Raw genomic sequence first — 15,036 nt, 5'->3', positions numbered from 1 at the left:
TGATAAACTGAAACTTGTGACCACCCTGAAGGCCTGAAATTAATAAAGCAAAATAAAGGAAACAGTTCCTTTTTCGGAAAAAAGAGGAATAAGTGACGGGATGATTAGGCTTTTTGATTCCTGCGAAAAAAAGTCGAATCTCGCGGTCGATACACTTTTTTAACGGCGATAAATTGTGGAGGTATCATGTACACACGCGTTTGGTATATATATATAAGAAACACTCTCTTGAGTGACATTATAAAAGTGTCGTAAGTAATCATTGCTTCTGTATTGTTAAAAGTCTTCAGGTAAAATCAAGCGTAGAGTAAAGGCGAATAAAATGGGAACGACCGTTGAATCTTTTGATACGTACAGGTATGACCTACAAGGTCACAAAAATTCTGGCTCAAGATGTGTGTACACCCTTATAAACAGAGTTTTTGTGCGCCTAGTAACATAGCGCGCACAGCATTGATTAACGATAAAGAAAGAAGGAAAGAATGAAAGAAAGAGAGTGAAATAGATCGACGGTTGGGACCTTCTTCAAAAACTCGTATATATACACTTTTAGATTTTACACTTACACTATAGTATACCATATAGACACTAGTGCTCTATGTAAAGTGCATCCCTTATATGATACATATGCTGACCTGGCCCTTTTGTTGAAACTAAGAGTAAATAAAATAGGGTCATAACAACGTGTACTAGGACGATTGTCTAAGTAGGAAGTCTTCCTATTCACTTCCTGGACTCTTATTGTTATTATATGTAACTCCCAAATGTGTAAGTGTGGAAATTTATGTTTAATTCTGAATGGGACAGTAGGTCAGCTACTTTTGCTATATTTGGGTCCTGTTTTTTTTTTTTTTTAATTCAGAGAAAGAATATTTCGAACTTTTGTTTTGTTTCGACACTCTTAGTTTTATCCTTTCAGATATCGAAACTATAAGGTTCAGTAGAAATTCAAACGAAACAAAATTCTCAGGTTTAGTGATTCTCTTACCTGCGGCTTCTCTTCTCCATTCTTCTGTAATTATTAATTAATCGTTAAAACCCACAGTTATATAGGAGCCTTCTTCGAATGTTTCGTAATCTAAAATTTAACCTTTTTTTTGAATAATATAATTTCGGCAAAAAAAAAAAAAAAAAGACTTGGGATTTCAAATCGGATGCTTAGGAGTGTTCTCCAGACACTGAGTTTTAGAGAGTAAGAAATAAGAGAGGGGGGGGAGAGGCAGGTGAGCAAAACTCACATACACACAAGAAGTGGATTTGCACTTTTACGCACATAGTCGAGGAATTGCAAAAGAAATAACCCCCGAAAATTTTCTATTCAAGAGAGAGAATTTAATAGGGATGGTGGTGGTGGAGGGGGGGAGGGGTTCAATTCTTTTGCCCCTTTTTTCTTGGGTCTTTCCCCCTCTCTTTTTTTTGCCCCCACCCATATAATATGGGTGGCAATACGGCACTCGTCTCTCGACTTGTGTCTCATGTGGCAGAGAGAGAGAGAAATTCTGATTTATATAAGATTGATCCTAAAGCACCTTTTTTTCGTATATGCCTATGTATATGCTGTTTTCGAAAAATGGACCCATGACAGCAATTGTGACGTAAGAAAAGGAAATGTGCGAGGGAGAGGTGAAGGGCCTTATAAGGACAATTAAGTGTGCTCTATCGTAAATCAGTATGGCGTAATAATTTTCGGAATAAGGGGGGATAGAGTGTCAACCTCTATACCCCCTTTTCGAAAATTATTTATGTTTCTTAAAAAAAGGGTAATTTATGTAAAAATTTTTTTTTTCTATATATTGTGATCCGCACGTTTTTGGGATTTGTTACAGTTTGATACTTTCGAGTTATAACAGTGAAAGTGATTTAATCTTGGAAGTTTTAAATTTAAGCTTTGAAGTTAAAAATTTAATCTTAGAAGTTAAATAATTTAATCTTAGAAGATAATTGAAATTTGGTAAAATATTTAAAAAAAATAATTCAAATTTAGTAAAATCTTTGAAAAATAATTTAAATTTGATAAAATCTTTGAAAAGTAATTGAGTTTTTGAAGAATTTTAAATATAAATGATTTTTTAAAAAATTCTAAAATAGAAAACTGTCAAAAATTTTAATTTACTTTGTACAAAGGTAATAATTAAATAAATTAAATATAAAAATAAAATAAAATATTAAATAAAAATAAATAAAATAGATATTTTATTAAATATTTCATTAAATTGAATCTTAAAAAATTATAATAAAACAATTCTAAGAATTAGTTTTTAATAATATTTTAATGTAATTTTTCAAAAAAAAATAATTGGATTTCTTAAAAGAATTTTTGTATAATTTAAAAAAACCCAAATTAATTTCTTGAGGAATTTTAATTAAAAATTTTTAGCAGTTGAGTTTTTTCTCCAAAATGTTAAAAATAATTCTAAAATGTTATTATTTTTGTATATATTTGAATTTTCAGAAATATATAATTTAAAATACTGAAAATATTGAATTTAAAAAAATTAGAAGCTAATTTTCATTAATTTTCATTTTTAAATTTATATTTAAAGATTTTTCATTAATATTTTTGATAATTCAATAATTATTTTTAAAATTTTGAATTAAAACTCTTCATAAGTTGATTTTTAAAAATTGTAACAAAATAGTTGGAAAAGGAATTGAGTAATTAAATATTAACATCACGGTTTTTCTGCAGATATCAAGATGAGACAAAAAAGGAATAAAAACGTTGCAACGTTTTGATTTCTTTTTTGTCTTTTTTTGTCATAAATCAATTATCTATATTAATGTTTAATAATTTTTCGAAAGTTCTTCGAGAATTAAATTATTTAAATACAAAAGTTCAATATTTTATAATAATTGGAACTTTTCCTTTTTTCTTTTTTAAGATATTAAGGAAGAAAATTTTCAAAAATTTTAATAAAGAAATTCGTAAAATTAACTTTTTAAAAATATTGGTAAAATATTTTTAAAAATAATTTAAATTTAGTAAAATCTTTGAAAAATAATTTAAATTTGATAAAATTTTTAAAAAATAATTTAAATTTGATAAAATTTTTGAAAAATAATTGAGGTTTTGTAGAATTCTAAAGTAATAAATTATCAAAAATTTTAATTTACTTTGTTCGAAGGTAATTGAATCTTAAAAAATTATGATAAAACAATTCTAAAAGTCAGTTTTTTATAAATATTGTAATGTAATTTTTCAAAAATAAATGAAGAATTTTTGTATAATTAAAAAAAAAATAATTTTTTGAAGAATTTTATAATTAAAAACTTTGAATATGATTATTTTCTCCAAAATTTTAAAAAAATTTTGAATTTTTGAAAATATTGAAAATATAATTGAATTTTAAAAAATTAGAACGAAATAATTCAGAAAATTACTTTTTTAAAAACTATTTTAATATTATTTTTTGAATATAATTCTCATTAATTTTCATTTTTCATTGAATTTACACATGAAGATTATTCATTAAAATTTTTGAGAATTCAATTATTTCCAAAATTCTTTAAGAGTTAATTTTCAAAAATTGTAATAAAATACTGGAAAAAATGATTTATTTTCAATTAAATATTACAAAATTTCAATTATTCAAGATCTTTTTAATTGTATATTTCAAAAATTTAATTAGAAAAATTATTCAATAAGAAATTTTCAAAAAAAAAGGGAAAAATTTGTAATGAAATTAAAATCACTACGCGGTAATATCGATATAGAATGTTATAAATTACTCCTTAAGTGAATAAGAGAAAGAATTTTAATTTACGTGACTTGAAAACTCTTATACGAAAAAGACTCGTGCGGAATTTTGAGAGAATGAACCTCGGATAATAGGCGAGTGCAATTTGTCAAGTTAACCCCTTGTTTTAGTGAGATGAAAAATGCCTCGCCACTTTTCGCTTCTTATATATATATTTATATATATATATATACTGTATATACTATACCTATATATAAATATATATTTAAGAAGCGACAATTTCACTCACATACTTCATTTGATAAATTTATATTATACCTCTGCTCTCTCATGAAACTTTTTTTTTTTACTAAGAACTAAAGATATTTATATATTATATATAGGTATACATATATACATGAGAAGGGGTTTGTCCCTTGATTACGCCATTGGTGTAAGGGCTCAAAAAAAAATTCTTTTTTTTGCGAGGGGAGAATATAAACTGAAGGAAAGAAGAAGTTTCGCAAGCGAGTGAGAAAAGAACTGGAGACAGCTTAACGCGTTATTTAGATCACACCTGTCCTCTGACATTGTGATAGTTCCCATGCGCCGAAAAAGGAAAATCTAAGCTTTATATTGAAATTAATTTTATGAATATTTAGATGTTAGTTTAAAAATTGAGATTGGAATGAAAAATATTTAAATTAAATTAAAATAAAATTAAAGTTTTTATGCGCAAATAGTGGAACTTTTACTGTTCAATCGGAGTAAGTTTTGCTATAATTATAATTTTTCTGTTTATTTTGTATTGATAAATTACGATTCTAATAATGCTCGGGAGGTGGGATTCGAACGCTGGACCCTAAGCACCGCGCGCCACGCCTTACGCCCCTCAGCCAAATTGAAACTCATTCTTCCCTACGTTTTAAGTGGGTTTACAAGTTGAAAAACTGTCTAAATCTTTAATAAAGTCTTTTTTGGTTTTATATTTTAAAAAAGACGTTAAATTTGATTTTATTCTATATTTAACGATGAAACGTAATTTAAAAGTTAAGATTTAATATAACCGAACGTATTTTTGAATACATGAAGGGAATTTTAAACCAAAAGTGGTACTAAATTAGTAACTTTCTTTTTACTGATTGTGAGTAAAAGAGATTTAATACGTGAAGGTAATTTTAAACCTTAGATTTAATTTTAATACGTGAGTAAAATTTATTTATAATTAAAATTAAATCTAAAGTTTAAAATTACGTGAGTAAAATTTTGTCTATTAATTTCTAGAATATAAAAAGAGGAACTGATTGGAAGGATTGACGTTAAAGTGAATATATGTGTGAGTGGACTTTTTTTTAAGGAGGACCTCTGAAAATAAAGGCTAAACAATGTAAAGAAAACGAGTCCTGCCGGGCAACGTCTGGGTATTTAAAGGAACCCCGAAAAAAAAATTGTCGGAACTCTCCACTGGACTTATAATATACATTTATAAGGCAAAGGGGATTCCCCGTTTAGTTCGCCCGGCAGGAAACTCTCTCTAAGACCCACAGGTCCTTTTTCTCTCTCTAGAGTCTAGTTCTTTTTAATATTTTTTCTCCCCCTCTCTATCTCTCTCTTTCTCTTTTCTTCCTATGTGTACAACTCTGATTCTTTTATGAACAGATGTACTTGGGAGTCGCGTGCGCGTACTCTTGTATATATACGTTCGTCTGTCTCATTTCTACACGAAATTTCTTCGTCTTCCTTTTTTTTCTCAGTCAAGCGGAAATCGATATACCTCATTTATATTTGAATGAAGAAAAGGCTTTATTTTCATATTAAGTCGAGTTTAAACGCTTTGCGATGGCTCTTTTTTTATTCGGTTTTATAGAATTGTTTTCTTCTTCTCATTCCTTTTTCGATAATTATTATCGATAACAAAATTCTACTTTCGCGACGATTTTGTCTTAATTTTTCTAAGTTTATATATTTTTCTTAATTTATTATATTTATTTGCTATTATTGTTGTTTAGCATTTTCTTTTCGTTAATTCCGTCTTTTAATTATTTATTATTTAAAATAATAATATGAAGTTAGAAACAATTCGCGCTGACTTTCTCACTCTCTTTTTTTTAAAATAAAATTAGCAATTTTTCAAATAATAGAACGTAAAAATTTTTAATTGAAATTTTTTTTTATAAAAATGAAATATGAATTGGAATATATAAAGTTTTAATATTATTATAATTATAATTATTATAATAATAATATTATAGTATAATAATTATACTTATATTCTGACATGGGGAATTTAGGAAAAAGTCAGGAATTTTTATTAAAAGTATACTGGAAAAAATTAAATTTTTAGATTTCATAAGAAAATTCTGAATTTTTGTGCCTTTTTTGTTTGACTCTATAACTATAAAATTGCCACGAATTCTAATAGAAAACTTTCAATTTTTTCAATTTCTGACAAAAATTTCTTTTAAATCTTGAACAACTATCATAAAATAAATAAATTATTTAATGAATAATTTTACTTGAATATTTCAAAATTAATTCAATTTTAAAAGAGTTGCGTTTACAATTTTCATAAATAAATGAACTTCAAAGGGTTTTAATTTGAAATATTATAAAATTTCAATGTTGAATTTGAATAAATTTTAATTAACTTAGATTTTTAAAAAATTTAAAAAATTCAAAATCTTCTAAAATTAGTTAAATTTGTCAATATATATTTAATTAATTATTAAAAATAATGGATTTACAGAAGAATTTAACCTAAAAAAAATTGAATTTTGAAGAAGTTACAATTGATTGCAGAAATTTAATTATTTTCAAAAGTAGTAAAATTCTTATCACAAAATTCAATTATTTTCAAAATTTACAAAAAAATCTCGACAAAATCCCAATTATTATCTTTATAAATAAAAAAATTCGTCTTCAAAATTTAATTTTCAAAAATTTTAATGAAATTCTTGGAAAAATTTCAATAATTTTCAATAATTTTTCTCATTTCAATGATTTTCAATATCTACTATTTTAATAAAATTACCCAATAGAATTTAATTATTTCAAAAAAATTTTAATGGAATTGTACGCAAACATTTAATTATTTTCATAAATAATAAAAATTTCATAGGATAATTTAAATATTTACAAATTTTTTATAAGTTTTTTTTCTCAATAAATTCAATTATTTTCAGAAATAATAAAACTCATCGCAGAATTTCAATTATTTTTAATATTATTTTAAATTAATTAATAGAAAAATTCAATTATTTAAAATAAAATTTTCATAATATTTATTGTAGTTTGAAAAAATATTAATTATTTAAAACAATGTTTATGAAGTTCTTATGAAGAATTTAATTATTTTTAAAAATAACAAAATTTCACACAGAAATTGAATTCTTTTTAAAAATGTTAATAAAATTTTTCGCAATAGTTCAATTCTTTTTAAACATTTTAATAAAATTTTTCGCAATAATTCAATTATTTTTGAAAATTTTAATAAAATTTTTAGCATATTCATTTATTTTCAGAAATAATAAAAAGCTCATCGCAGAAATTCAATTATTTTTAATACAATTTGAATCGAATTCCTTGAAAAATGTAATTATTCTAAAATTTTTTATTAAAATTCGTCAAAAGAATGCAATTATTTAAAAATTTGTTAATAAAATTCTTTATAAGAATTAAAATTTTAAGAAACATTTAATTATTCAATAAATAGTTTACTTTTGTATTTAAATAATTAAATTTTCGTAGCAAGATTTAATTATTATAAAACATGAAGAAATATCTTTAAATTTGATTAATTTCAAAAAGGTTTGAATTTGAATGTTTTGAAGAATTTTAATTCCTATGGAAAAATACTAATAATTAAATATTTAAAATATTTGCAAAAGAAATTATTGTTTTCGAATAGTTTATAAATTAAAGATATTCTTATATATAAATTTAACAGAACATTGTTTTCAATAAAATTTTTCTATTTCTTTTCTAAAAATTTAAAAATTTGCAGTATCATTTTCAATTAAATTTTCTAATTTACAAATAGAATATTTATAAACATTTTTTCCTTTATTTTTAAAAACTTTGAATTTTATTAAAACAATTGAAATTAAGAAATAGAATTGATGAAAATTGAGAATTTTCTACAAAAATATTAAGAAACGGGAATATTTAATTTTTTCTTCCCAAAAGAAAAAAAATGAGTTTGTAAACAATATTGTTATTGAGAAATAAAAAATTTTCATAAAATGGATATATTTCTTAATAATTTCTTAATAATTCTTAATAATTTCTATTTCTTAATAAAAATTTTTTAACAATTAACAATTTTCTAGTATTTTTTATAAATAAAAAGGAGAATAATTTGTATAATAATTTAGATCAGTCAAACGAAATTTGTTATAGAAAAAAGCATATAACCCTTAAAAATTAAAATAAACAAATTTTTTTAATTATAAACTACAACATTGTAGAAGGGCAATAAACCCTTCAGAAAGAAAATTTGAATGATAGATAAATTAATAATAAATAAAGAAAAAATTTTCCGTTTGTTGAAATTAATTTTGAAAAAGAAATATTAAAAATAACTTTTTCCTACCCTCAATCAGAATATTATAAATTATTAGGCATTTGTATACAGATATAAACACACATAAATTTAACGAATGAGGGCGAAATGATTTGTGGAATTAGGAATTTGTTTGCACACATATACACATAGCACGATTCATATATATATATAGGTAATCCCTTTATTTCCCTGAAACGTGTGTAATAGATCTTTCATTCTAAAAGGGAAAACTGTAAGCGACGAGGGGGGAAAGAGAAATTTAAAAAAAAAAACAACACTGAACCACCCTTATTGCTCACGCATAACAATTTTATCGGTGCAGTGTTTTCCTGCCATGAAAACGTTGTCAACTGCACACGAGTGTGGGATATATTTTGAGGAAAAAAAAACTCCCGGCACGTGGACATTTTGACGATATATTGATTGTCCAATGCACCCCTGAATTATTATTATTATTATATATCAAAAACTCCCTGTAAACGTTAATACATAGAAGAAGAGGAAAAATAAAAAATTTCCATTTATTCGCATAAAGTAAACATTTTTTTTATTGTTTTATTTAAATGTAATGAAAATAATAAAAATGATAAAAATAAAAATAATAAAAATCATAATAATAACAACAGTTTTTCAAATCTTTTTTAAATTTTATTTATTTGAACTTTTGACAAATTTTATGATTAACAAGTTTTAAAATAGTATTTTCCATTAAAAATATTTTTATAAATTACTATGATAGCGATAAAAATTAAAAACTTAAATTAATTTGAGGAACTAAATAAATAATTCCCTTCATTTGAACGTTCGGAACTTGGAATTTTCAGATGTGTAGAAAAAATTGTTTCTTATATCCGTAACTAATGTCATTAACCCTTTTGGAAAAATGTCTCATATTCTTATTAATTTGACTAAAGTTTGTCCCTACAATACTAAAAATATGGGATATATTTTTCATTTAAAGAATATTAATGATGTAAATATGCTGATGGTCCATCATGCACACGCGTGTCAAAAATTATAATCAGATTAAAAATCCTCTTTTTATTCCTGTGTGCGTGATTGGAAATGCATATAATAAAAGATCAATAATTTAATAATTGGGGTGTGATTTCCAATTTGGAAATATACATAAGAATAATAAATGGAAAAAATTCGATGCGCCGTCACGTTTAATTTGCATTCGAAAAAAAGAAGAAGGAAAAGAAAAAATATAGAAATAATTCTATACGAGTGTATAGTATATAGATGCGCTTGCCTAGCGACACTCTCACGCTTCCAATTAATTCAGGGAACGATGAATTAAAATATGTTTAAAAAAAAAAATTCTTTTATTAGAAAAAAAAATTTACCTGCGCAACGCAACACAATGCTGTTATTTTGAAACAATAGAAACTTATTAAATATACAGTTCGACCCAATTTGGTCGTTAGAAAGGGTATACAGTTGAACCTCTTCAATTGTATTTTTAATACGTTACCTTCCTCAATTTTTTTTCTATTAGACTCGTTTAAATGACAATCGTTCTCCTAGTAATTTTTGAAGTGTGTACTGTGAAAGGAAAATTTATTCCTTGGCGAGTTTTATGATCTGTGACAAATTTTTGGTGTAAAAAAGTATATAGTTAATTATATCGAGATTCTATTTTTTTGTTTTTCTTACAAGTTCGCTAAATGTCCAAATGAAAAGTTTTTTTGTTAACTTTTAAAGGTTAACAAGATTTTTTTTTAGGATTTTTTAAAGGAGCAAGATTATTTATAATTTTGATCTAATCTTTATATATAAACAAAAACAAACAATTGTATGAGAAACAAAAATTTTGTAATTATATTTTAAAATAATACGTTTGGAAAGTGATAAGAATGTAAAAAGAGGAAAAAATGTCAAATTGTCGCAAATTGAGTTTAAAGGATGAGGTCTAATGACACTTATTTACTGCGTTCGCTAATAGATTTTTATCGCACGAGATAAAAAAGGAAATAACATCGCTTTAGAAAAAAACAAAATAAAAATGAACTCGTAATTTAAGGTTAAAAAAAAAATTTATGAACTTAAAAATAAAGTGCACCCCATGGTGCGTGGTGTCCAGCAGCCCCCAGGTTGATTTCGTTGTACGATTGTGGGCAGGAAATTCCCCCTTTAGTTTTGTAAAAAGGGTTAATACAATACTTTGGTAATTTATTAACTATAGGCGCTCATATGGAAACCTCTATTCCATTTTTGCAATTGCAAGGGTTAATGACTCTTATACTTTTATATTCTCTATATGTGATCGATTTCCTTCTTTTCTCGCACGTACAAACGATTATTTATATCGCCTTTCATCGGTTATATATTGTACGTTTCACCCCCTATATATGGTATTAAACGATGGACATTTAATCACCCCATAAATCTTCAAGAATCGCATTCTAATTACTCCCCACAAAAATTTTTAAATCTGCAATTTCAATCTGTTGATGTATTTCAATTTATTATTTGTCGCTTATGTTCGAAACGTACTTTTTGTTGTAATAAATAAATAAATAAATAAATAAATAAATAAATAAATAAATAAAATTAATAAAATAAATAAAAATTAATAGAATAAATAAATATTGAATAAATAAATAAATGGAATAAATATAAATAGAAAAAATTAATTTTTTAATTAAAGAAAATTAAAGAAAATTAATAAAATAAATTAAATAAATAAATAAAAATTAATAGAATAAATAAATATTGAATAAATAAATAAATAGAATAAATATAAATAGAATAAATAAATAAATAGAATGAATAAATAAAGTCAGGCCTTGGATCGACTTTAAGGCGCAAAAAAATTCGCTTTAGTCGTTTAAAAATAAAAAAAAAATTCGAAAAAGTCGTTTTATTTAATTTAGTGTTGTCACAAAAATTTTATTTTGTATTTCCCTGACCTTTCACTGATTTCTAAATTCAATTATTCGAATCTTGAATAATTTTGTTAAATAAATATTTAAATACTTTTTATTTGTTTTTCTACAAGAAATAAAATTTTAACAATTACAATTTAAAACTGAATACTTTCTAAAAATTACAACTATAGTCCTTACAAAATTCAATTATTTTCTACAATATTTTTAACTAAATTTCATCTCTAAATCAATTATTTAAATCCAAAAATTCAATTTTTTATAATTCTTTGTTTATTATAAAAAGTTAATGCAAATATTTAATAATAATAATTGAAATTTGATAAAATCTAATAATAATAATTGAAATTTGATAAAATCTATTAAAAATAATTAAAATTTGATAAATACTTTTAAAAATAAAAAAATTTGTAAAGAATTTAAATTATAAAATAATATGAAAATGTTTTTTTCAAAATTTAATTCAATTTTTAACAATATTAATTTACTTATTCGAAGGCAATTGATAGTTAAAAAATTATGATAAAACATTTCTAAGAATTTCGTTTTTTAAAAATATTGTACTGCAATTGTTTCAAAATAATTGAATTTATTTTAACTCTTTGCCGTACATAAGTTTTCCCCACCTCAGAAACAAGCAGTTTGACAGTTGAATCACGTGGACAATATCAGGGCCGGATGTTAGTTTGATTTTGAGGTTATGTTTACATAGGATATTTATGTTTGATAAAAGTCTTTAACAATCAAATTTACCATTTTTAAATTGTAATAAATTGCAAATATACATTTGCACTTTACACAAAAAATCGTATTTTTAGTGATCAATTAGTATAATTAAATATAATTTATTGTAAAATATAAATGGGTTCAAATTTTAAGAAGGTACGATCCTGCAAGTTTAGACACTTACATACTCACACATAACTAACTTATCAACACAAGCATAAACGCCTCTTCTCATTGGCTGTTCCCCCAAAAAGGACTCTAGACGACATTTCGTAACATATCAACGGCAAAGAGTTAAGAATTTCTCGAAATTTCTGTAAGTTATAGAAAACTAATAAATTTTTTTTAAAGAATTTTAATTAAAAAATTTTGAACATATGTATAATATTGTGTTCTCCAAAAAGTGTTAATAATAATTTAATTAATTATAATTAATTAAAATTAATTTTTAGAAGCAAATTTTAATTAGTTTTCATTTTTAAATTTACAAATGGAGATTTTTTATTAAAATCTTTGAGAATTTCAATTATTTTAAAAATTTCCAATTAAAATTCTTTGGAATTCTTCAAAAGTTGATTTTCAAAAATTGTAATAAAATACTTAAACAAAATAAACTATTTTCAATTAAATTTGACAAAATTTCAATTATTCTAAAATTCTTTAATTATACGTACATTTTAAAAATTTTACTATCGTAAATAAATTATTTAAAAATAAAAGTTTGAAAAATTTGTGTACATTTATTTTTTACAATATAAAAATCGAAATACGTTGCATTTTATAGTAAATAATGTGGTATTTTGTTGCAACATTTGGAAAAAAGTCGCAATTTTTGAAAATAAGTCGAAAAAAGTCGCATTTTTGGAAAATAGTCGAAAAAAGTCGAAAAAGTCTTAATATCCAAGGCCGAAATAAATATAATAAATAAATAAACAGAACAAATAAATATAATAATTAATTAGAGCAAATAAACAAAATAAATAAATAAACTAAATTATTTTGTAGTTAAATAAATAAAATTCATTTAAATGATTAATTTTATTTATTTATTCTATTTATCTATTGTGTCATTCCGTTTATTTTTTAATATTCTAATTATTTATATTTTTTTATTTATAAACTTTACTATTTACTACACTGAAAAAAAATTAATTGATTCAAGTAACCGATTACTTGACTATTATCAATTAAATATTTACTTGATTTACTAATTTAAATTGGTTCAAATACCATTTATAATTGGTTCCAATAAATACTAATTGATTCAATTAAATATTTAATTGATAATAGTCAATTAATCGGTTATTTGAATCAATTTTTTTCAGTGTACACTATTTTTTTACATTAAAATTGTGAATTAATAATAAATAATTAGACGAGAAATTGATTTATTTACAAATTTTGAATTGATTGTGCGAAAAAAAGTGAATGACATTCGAAAAAGTAATCGAAAAATTGTTTTCTATATAGTTTAAAAATAGAAAAGTTTTGACTTCAATTTAGAGAATGGAAGTTCCTGTTTCTCTCTTGAGACAAGAAGCGAAAAGGATTTTAGAACCGCCAACCTAAAAGGTCTAGACCTCCTTCACGAAAAACCGGTTTTTGAATAACTTCTATAAACCGCGTTTTTTATAAGGAACGACGATGATATAAAAAAGATAAGCGTCAAAGATTGTCTCTTCTATTGTTCCGAAAAATTATTTTCAATTCCATAGAGCACACATACTTGATTCTTTAAATTCAAAAATAAAAATTCAACTCACTTGTTTTTGCGGGAAAAAAACTAAAATCCTTCCTCAGCTACTAATAGGCATAAGAAAAAATTCCTTTTTGTTTCAATTTTGAGTTTGTCAGTTCACAATTTTTGTTCACTTTCATTAAACACATTCCCACTAATCAGCATATCACAATTTCGGACAAGTTCATTAAAGTTAAAATAAAAAGGGTCTTTTTTTTTAAATGGTAAATACAAATAAACTTATAAATTAAATAAATAGATTTTTTAATTTAAAACTTTTTTTTTAAATAAATAATTTTTTGTTTAAAAATAGAATAGAATATTAGAAAAGAAGTCGCGTGTGCGATAACAGAATGGAGAAATATAACGACCGATCAAACGAGCGGTTAGTTCTGTACTGATGTGGAGGGGTGAGTGACTGGGCCTTATATGTAGGAAGGTCCAAAACGTAAGGGTGCAGCACTAGAGTCATTGCAATTCTTCCCCCACTCTCTATACCTGATCTTTTCAGGCACTCAACATTCACCCCAGGTGTATATGTGTGTATGTGTGTGTGTGTGCAGTTATAGTCAATAGCCCCGTATATAGTGGGTGACTACTGTCATATATATATTTTATTTTTTGCAACACTGCTTGATAATTCCACAATTCACCCAAAAGAGACTAAATGTCATCTGCCTGTCCAGAGAAAAATGGGAAATGAGAGCAAAAGAGATAAATAGGGTGACTGGGGTCCCGAAAGCAGAGCATAAATTTCTATCGTTCTTAACAATTACAAATTTTTCCATTTTGCTGTGTAGATTGGAAATTATTTCTTTTAATTTTTCTCCCCCTCAGGCTATACAAGCTTCGGTAATTTAGGTTTTTATTCTCTCAAGTTAATTTTTGATTCTCTTTGGAAATTTATTGTATATAGTATTATTCCACTTTGTTGTATTTATAATTTTTGTTTAATTTATTACATTTGGTTTTTATATAATTTAATTTGATTTTATTATAAAACTAAAATTATAATTTAATTTTAATTCTATTTTATTATAAAACTAAAATTATAATTTTATTTTAATTTTATTTAATTAAATTTTATTATAAAATATGAAGGTAATGATCACTCATTCACTCCTAAGCCTTCGACTCGGAGTGATCGTTATACCTTTATATTTTATAAAAATTAAAGACGATCGAATGACAAAATCATTATTTTATATTAATCCAATTTTGTTTAATGTTAATTAATTTAATTTTAATTAAATCATTAAATTTTAATTTTAGTTTTTAATTTCACCTAATATTAATTAATTTACTTTTTAATTTCACTTAATATTAATTAATTTACTTTCAATTTAATTATTTAATTGTAATTAATCAAATTTTAATTAAGGTAAATTAAATTGAAATTCAATAAATTAATAGTTAAATGTGATGCGCTCCGAAGAAAGG

General features: G+C 23.9%; 2 protein-coding genes across 5 annotated transcripts in view; one reads left to right on the top strand and one right to left on the bottom strand.

The window, feature by feature from the left end:
• LOC122508012 overlaps positions 1-13,983 on the bottom strand; it is a 65,846-nt gene extending 51,863 nt beyond the window's left edge. For all 4 annotated transcript variants that reach the window (XM_043621076.1, XM_043621077.1, XM_043621079.1 and 1 more), the window contains exon 1: positions 13,622-13,983. The gene's annotated coding sequence lies outside the window, so the exon portion shown is untranslated. The remainder of the gene's footprint in view (positions 1-13,621) is intronic.
• The window catches only part of LOC122508019 (paired mesoderm homeobox protein 2-like), a 150,520-nt gene that overhangs the window by 34,435 nt on the left and 101,049 nt on the right, over positions 1-15,036 (top strand). The window lies entirely within an intron of this gene.

The sequence above is a fragment of the Leptopilina heterotoma genome, unplaced genomic scaffold (assembly GCF_015476425.1).
Source record: "Leptopilina heterotoma isolate Lh14 unplaced genomic scaffold, ASM1547642v1 Lhet_52, whole genome shotgun sequence".
In the NCBI taxonomy this organism is placed as follows: domain Eukaryota; kingdom Metazoa; phylum Arthropoda; class Insecta; order Hymenoptera; family Figitidae; genus Leptopilina; species Leptopilina heterotoma.
Note: the sequence above shows the minus strand (reverse complement) of the source record. Positions and strands in the feature narration are given on the sequence as shown.